We start from the raw sequence: 7504 nt of genomic DNA on the forward strand, positions 1-7504 counted from the left end.
GACACACAAGATAGCTCTTGGGTGGTCCATAAGTGATCTTAAGGGCATCAGCCCCGCAAGATGCATGCACAAAATCCTATTGAAGGACAATGCTAAGCCAGTGGTTCAACCACAGAGGCGGCTAAATCCAGCGATGAAGTTATTTATCCCATTTTTTCACCAAGTTACTAGAGGCTGGGATTATTTATCCCATTTTTGATAGCCCCTGGGTGAGCCCTGTCCAAGTTGTCCCCAAAAAGGGAGGCATGATAGTGGTTCATAATGAAAAAAATGAACTGGTTCCTACAAGAACTGTTACAGGGTGGCGCATGTGTATTGACTACAGAAGGCTCAATACAGCCACCATAAAGGATCATTTTCCTTTACCATTCATAGACCAGTTGCTAGAAAGACTAGCAGGTCATGATTATTACTGCTTTTTGGATGGCTATTTAGGCTACAACCAAATTGCAGTAGATCCCCAGGATCAAGAGAAAATAACATTCACATGTCCATCTGGAGTATTTGCCTACAGAAGGATGCCATTTGGGCTGTGTAATGCACCTGCAACCTTTCAGAGATGCATGCTCTCTATTTTCTCTGATATGGTGGAAAAATTTCTGAAAGTCTTCATGGATGACTTCTCAGTATATGGAGACTCATTCAGCTCCTGTCTTGATCACCTGACACTGGTTCTAAAAAGATGCCAAGAGACTAACCTGGTTTTAAACTGGGAAAAATGTCACTTTATGGTGACTGAAAGGATTGTCCTTGGGCACAAGATTTCGAACAAGGGAATAGAGGTGGATCAAGCTAAGGTAGAGGTAATTGAAAAATTACCACCACCTGCCAATGTTAAGGCAATCAGAAGCTTTCTGGGGCATGCAGGATTCTATAGGAGGTTTATAAAGGATTTTTCAAAAATTACAAAACCTCTAAGCAACCTGCTAGCTGCTGACACGCCATTTGTATTTGACACAGAGTGTCTGCAGGCTTTGAAACTCTGAAAGCTAAGCTGGTCACAGCACTAGTTATTTCTGTACCAGACTGGACATTATCATTCCAACTAATGTGTGATACCAATGACCATGCCATTGGTGCAGTATTGGGGCAGAGGCATGACAAGCTTCTGCATGTCATTTATTATGCTAACCGTGTTTTAAATGATGCTCAGAAAAATTACACAACCACAGAAAAAGAATTGCTTGCAGTGGTTTATGCCATTGACAAGTTTAGATCATACTTAGTAGGATCAAAAGTGATTGTCTACACTGACCATGCTGCTCTTAAATATCTACTTACAAAGCAGGATTCAAAACCCAGGCTCATAAGATGGGTGTTACTTCTGCAAGAGTTTGATATAGAAATAAGAGACAGAAAAGGGATAGAAAACCAAGTGGCTGATCATCTGTCCCAGATAGAACCAGTAGAAGGGGCGTCGTTTCCCTCTATTGAGATCTCTGAAACCTTTCCAAATGAGCATTTGTTCGCCGTTCAGAAAATACCATGGTTTTCAGATATTGCAAACTATAAAGCTGCAAGGTTCATACCCAAGGAGTACAGCAGGCAACAAAAGAAAAAATTAATTACTGATGCAAAGTACTACTTGTGGGATGAACCCTATCTCTTTAAGAGATGTGCAGACGGAATAATCCGTAGGTGTGTGCCTAGAGAAGAAGCACAGAAGATCTTATGGCATTGCCATGGGTCACAATATGGAGGCCACTTCGGAGGTGAGCGAACAGCCACCAAGGTCCTCCAATGTGGCTTCTACTGGCCTACCCTCTATAGAGATTCCCGAGAGTTTGTACGTAACTGTGACAGTTGCCAGAGAGCTGGTAATCTGCCTCATGGTTACGCCATGCCTCAACAAGAAATCTTGGAGATTCAGTTGTTTGATGTATGGGGTATTGACTTCATGGGGCCTTTCCCACCATCATACTCAAATACTTATATTCTGGTGGCAGTCGACAATGTATCCAAATGGGTAGAGGTCATTGCCACACCCACTAATGATACTAAGACAGTGCTGAAGTTCCTCCAGAAATATATCTTCAGCAGGTTTGGTGTCCCTAGAGCACTAATTAGTGATGGGGCACTCACTTCTGCAACAAACAGCTTTACTCTGCTATGGTCCGATATGGAATTAGCCACAAGGTGGCAACTCCATATCATCCACAGACAAACGGGCAAGCTGAAGTCTCTAATAGAGAACTAAAAAGAATCCTGGAATAGACTGTAAGTACCCGTAGATAGGACTGGGCGAGAAGCTTAGATGATGCTCTGTAGGCTTACAGAACAGCATTCAAGACTCCTATAGTGACCTCTCCATACCAGCTTGTGTATGGTAAGGCCTGTCATCTGCCCGTGGAACTGGAGCATAAGGCCTACTGGGCAACCAAATTCCTAAACTTTGATGCCAGATTAGCTGGAGAAAAAAGATTGTTCCAGCTAAATGAGCTAGAGGAATTCAGACTCACTGCTTTCGAAAATGCCCAGCTTTACAAAGAGAACGCAAAAAGGTGGCATGACAGAAAGCTGTCATCTAGAGTCTTTGAACCAGGACAGAAGGTTCTGCTGTTTAACTCGAGGCTCAGGCTATTCCCCGAGAAACTGAAATCCCGGTGGAGGGGACTATATGTGATTACAAGTGTGTCACCATATGGCTATGTGGAGCTTCAAGACATTGATTCTAATAAGAAGTTCATTGTTAATGGATAGAGAATCAAGCATTATCTTGAAGGCAATGTTGAGCAAGAGTGCTCAAGGCTGAGGCTAGATTAAAAGCTCAGCAAGGTCCAGCTAAGGACAGTAAAGAAGCGCTTGCTGGGAGGCAACCCAGCCATTAGCAAAATCTATTTTTATTTTTTTATTTAAATAATAATTATACGAGTTTAATATAAATAATCTTCAAGGTAAAGTATCAATTGCATAAGTTCACAGGGTTACAGAAGGATTCAGAGTACAAAACAGGGAAAAGAAGCTCACTGGCAAGAAAACGCCAGTAAGAGGTACAATTGGGCGTTAAACGCCCAAAAGAAGCATCTACTGGGCGTTTAACGCCAGTAATTATACCTTTTTGGGCGTTAAACGCCAGAATGGGTACCATTCTTGGCGTTTATGATGCAAGGGCATTTTGGCCACTTTCACTGACCTTTTTTTATTGTTTTTAGGGTAGTTTCATGCATTTTCTTAGGGAATAAGCAAGTTTTGGGTAGAATTTCACTTACATCTTGATTCAGGCATACATTGTGCACTTTACATGATTTCATGAGAACTTTGCATGAATTATATGACAAATTAGATGATGCATATCTCATGACTTAGATTAGAACTTTGATGCACTTTATTGCTTGATTTCAGGACAAAGGAAGCAATGAAGAACCACGTCAGCAGCCACGTTAGTCTAACTAACGTGACCTCTAACGTGGAATGGGAGCTAACATGCAAAGTTAATGATAAAAGTAATCACCAATAACGCCCTCGAAGCCATAATAGCCCACGTTAAGAGCCACGTTAACTAAGTTAACGTGAACTCTAACGTGGAAGAAAGAAGTAAAGCCAACGTTAGTGACACTTACCTTTGTCACCAACGTTGGACCAAGCTCACAATTGGCCACGTTAAGAGCCACGTTAACTCAGTTAACGTGGACTCTAACGTTGAGAAGCAAAAGAGAAGCCAACGTTAGTGACACTTACCTTTGTCACTAACATTGAGCTAAGCCACAATGAGCCACGTTAACTCCCACGTTAACTTAGTTAACGTGGAAGCTAACGTGGAGGGAGCAAGAATCGCCAACGTTAGTGATACTCACCTTTGTCACTAACGTTGGAATGAGCCAATGTGAGCAACGTTAACTCCCACGTTAACTTAGTTAACGTGGAAGCTAATGTGGATAATGGAATACTGAGCCAACGTTAGTGACACTCACTTTTGTCACTAACGTTGGAAATGGATATCATTGCTACGTTAGAAGCCACGTTAACCTAGTTAACGTGGACTCTAACGTGGGAAGTAGGGACACATTGGAACGTTAGTGACAAAGGTAAGTGTCACTAACGTTCTCGAAAGATTGGCAAGCTTACGTTAAGAGCCACGTTAACCTAGTTAACGTGGACTCTAACGTAGGGGGAAGGGAAGACTCTCAACGTTATTGGGAAAGGTGAGTCCCAATAACGTGTGCGAAGGACCAAGAGGCAACGTTAGTGGTCACGTTAGTGCCACTAACGTTGAAGTTAACGTGGATCATCCCTGGGTGAGGAACGTTAGTGAAAAAGGTGATTTTCACTAACATTCTCGAACCCACAATTCTCACTTAACGTTGACGCCACTAACGTCCTGAGCTAAAGACCATTCCTACTTCACACTTTCTCCCTGCAAGTAAAGCTAAGCCCACTGTAGAAGATAACTGCTTCAAACTCAAGATCCAAAGGCCCATATCCAAGACTTGAAGAACCAACTAGAAGATCAGAAGAGTAGTATATATAGGGGTAGTTTTGAATTAGAAAAAAAAGCTTTTGGGGGAATTGGAAATTGAGAACTACTCTCTGTATAATTTACTTTCTCTGCACTTCTAGTTCTAGTTTTCATGATGTATTCTCCATCTTTGTTTTCTATTTCCAGAGCTATGAACAACTAAACCCCTTTCATTGGGTTAGGGAGCTCTGTTGTAATTTGATGGATCAATACTAATTTTCATTACTCTTCTTCTATCTTTTCTCTTGATTTTACTAGAAAGCTTTTAATCTTCATCCAATTGGGTAGTTATCTTGGAAAAGAAGCTATTCATACTTGGATCTCTTCTGAACCTTGGAAGAGGAATGAAGAGATCATGCTAGAAATGCTTTCTCATGTTGGACCAAATTGGGTTTGGATGGGTATGGTGACTATAATCCTACCAACACTTGATTTGGGAATGCATATGGTATAATCAGTGACCATACTTCATCTCTTCTCATGAGCAATTGACCAAGGAATTGGCTATTGATCATGATTTGAGAGATTGAATTACCTAGGAATTGGAATTCGATCACTTAAGATTGCCAAGGAGATCAATGAATGCATTGATTGAGGAAGAGATGGAAGTGAACTTGATCCGGAGAATGCAACATCTCCTACACCCAATGAATCCCCATTTCTGATCTTACCCATTCTCTTTAACTTCTACAATTTACTTTTATGAGCATCTTCCCCATTCCCATTTACAATTCGTCAATTTACTTTCCGTCATTTACTTTCAGCACTTTACTTCCGGCATTTACATTTCCTGCTATTTACTTTCCCGCCATTTAATTTCCTGCAACTCTCAAACCAAATTCTACTTCGCTCAACTAGAACATTCCTCTAATTAAAGTTGCTTGACCAATCAATCCCTGTGGGATTCGACCTCACTCTATTGTGAGTTTTTACTTGACGACAATTCGGTACACTTGCCGAAGGAAAATTGTTGAGAGACAAGTTTTCGTGTGCATCAAGTTTATGGCGCCGTTGCCGGGGATTGATTTTGTATCAACAATGATTAAATTAGAGTATAACTAGATTGAGCATTTTTCTTTTGTTTGATTTAAATCTCTGTTTGAGTTAATTACTTTCAGTTTTAGTTATTATCCTCCCTTCCCCCCTACTCCTTTTTCTTAGTTATTTACCATTCATTTCACTAACCCACTAACTGTTTGATATATTGCATCACTCACACTAACAGCAATTTTAACAAGAATAGTCTCTGCCTCTAGTTCCTTGCTTGTGCCTTGTTGGTTGTATGACAGGGAGAAGAAGCGGGGCTTCAACTTCATTTGATTCTAAACCTGAGAGGACCTTCCTTAGATTAAGGAGGGAAGCAAGAGGAAAGAGAGTAGTTGGTGCTGAGGAGGAGGAAGAGTATTTTGAACCAGACATGGATGAAAACATGGAGAACCATCATGAAGAAGAGACTCATAACCATGGCAGAGAGGGTCTAGCAAATCATGCTGGGCAAGAGAGAAGAGTTCTGGGTTCTTACATCAACCAAAACCCAGGAAACTGTAGGAGTATCATCCAAAGGCCAACCATACATGCCAACAACTTTGAACTAAAGCCACAGCTCATCACCCTTGTTCAGAACAACTGTTCATTCGGAGGGAGTGTCCAAGAAGACCCCAATCAATATCTAACCACCTTCCTGAGGATATGTGATAATGTGAAGTCTAATGGTGTTCATCCTGACACCTATAGACTACTTCTGTTCCCTTTTTCACTCAAGGACAAGGCATCTAAATGGCTGGAATCCTTCCCAAAGGAGAGTTTAGCAACCTGGGAAGATGTGGTAAACAAATTCTTGGCAAGATTCTATCCTCCTCAACAGATTAACAGGCTGAGAGCTGAGGTGCAAACATTCAGGCAGCAGGATGGTGAAACTCTATATGAAGCATGGGAGAGGTTTAAGGACCTGACAAGAAGGTGTCCACCAGATATGTTCAATGAATGGGTGCAGCTACATATTTTCTATGAAGGCCTTTCTTATGAATCAAAGAAGGCAGTAGACCATTCATCCCGGGGGATCTCTGAACAAGAAGAAGACCATTGAAGAAGCCATAGATGTCATTGAAATTGTAGCTGAGAATGACTACTTCTATGCTTCTGAAAGAGGCAACACTAGAGGAGTGATGGAGCTGAACAATATGGATGCACTGCTGGCCCAAAATAAGCTTATTACCAAGCAGCTGGCTGACTTCACCAAGAAGATGGAGAGGAACCAAGTGGCAGCAATCACCACCTCATCAGCAATCCAAGAGGGAGTGAATGCTGAGGCAGAGGAGGAGCAAGAGCAAGCCAACTACATTGGAAACTCACCTAGGTAAACCCATGATCAATACTCCAAAACCTACAATCCTGGATGGAGGAATCACCTAAACTTTGGGTGGGAAAATCAACAAGATAAAAACCAAGATCAGAGACGTCACAACCCCAACAACCATGCAGCTCACCAACATTCCACACAAAGATCATATCAACACCACCCTAACAACACCTCTCCACATCCATACCAAAACCAGCATAATCCAACTCACCCATCCACTCTCGACTCACCCTCATCTGAAGATAGACTCTCCAAAATTGAGACTATGCTTGAGGGCATATGCAAAGAGATTCAAGACAGTAAGGCATTCCAAGAAGAAGTGCAGTCCAATATGCAGAATCAAGATGCTGCCATCAAGAAATTTGAGACACAAATTGGCTACCTATTCAAGAGAATTTCCAGCCACAACCCTCACAGCGATGCAGACTCAAACCAAAGGGAGGAATGTCAGGCTATAACCCTCAGAAGTGGAAAAGAATTGAAGGAGACTCCCAAGCAACCCCAAGAGAAAGATCCAATTGGTAAGAAGGAGGACCAAGATGAAGTTCAAATCCCCACCTCCAACTCACGTCAAAAGGAAGGAGAGCTGAAGCCATATGTTCCGAAAGTACCATATCCTCAATAACTGAAGCAGAAAAGGGATGATAACCAGTTCTCCAGATTTTTAGAAATCTTCAAGAAATTACAGA

General features: G+C 41.7%; 1 non-coding gene across 1 annotated transcript; it reads right to left on the reverse strand.

Moving 5' to 3' along the window:
• Positions 1-6326: 6326 nt before the first annotated feature.
• On the reverse strand, positions 6327-6433 carry LOC112774066 (small nucleolar RNA R71). The gene has a single exon (XR_003188577.1). It is a non-coding gene; the product is annotated as a small nucleolar RNA R71 (small nucleolar RNA).
• Between the last annotated feature and the right edge of the window lie 1071 nt (positions 6434-7504).

This window comes from Arachis hypogaea, chromosome 18, assembly GCF_003086295.3.
Source record: "Arachis hypogaea cultivar Tifrunner chromosome 18, arahy.Tifrunner.gnm2.J5K5, whole genome shotgun sequence".
Taxonomy (NCBI): domain Eukaryota; kingdom Viridiplantae; phylum Streptophyta; class Magnoliopsida; order Fabales; family Fabaceae; genus Arachis; species Arachis hypogaea.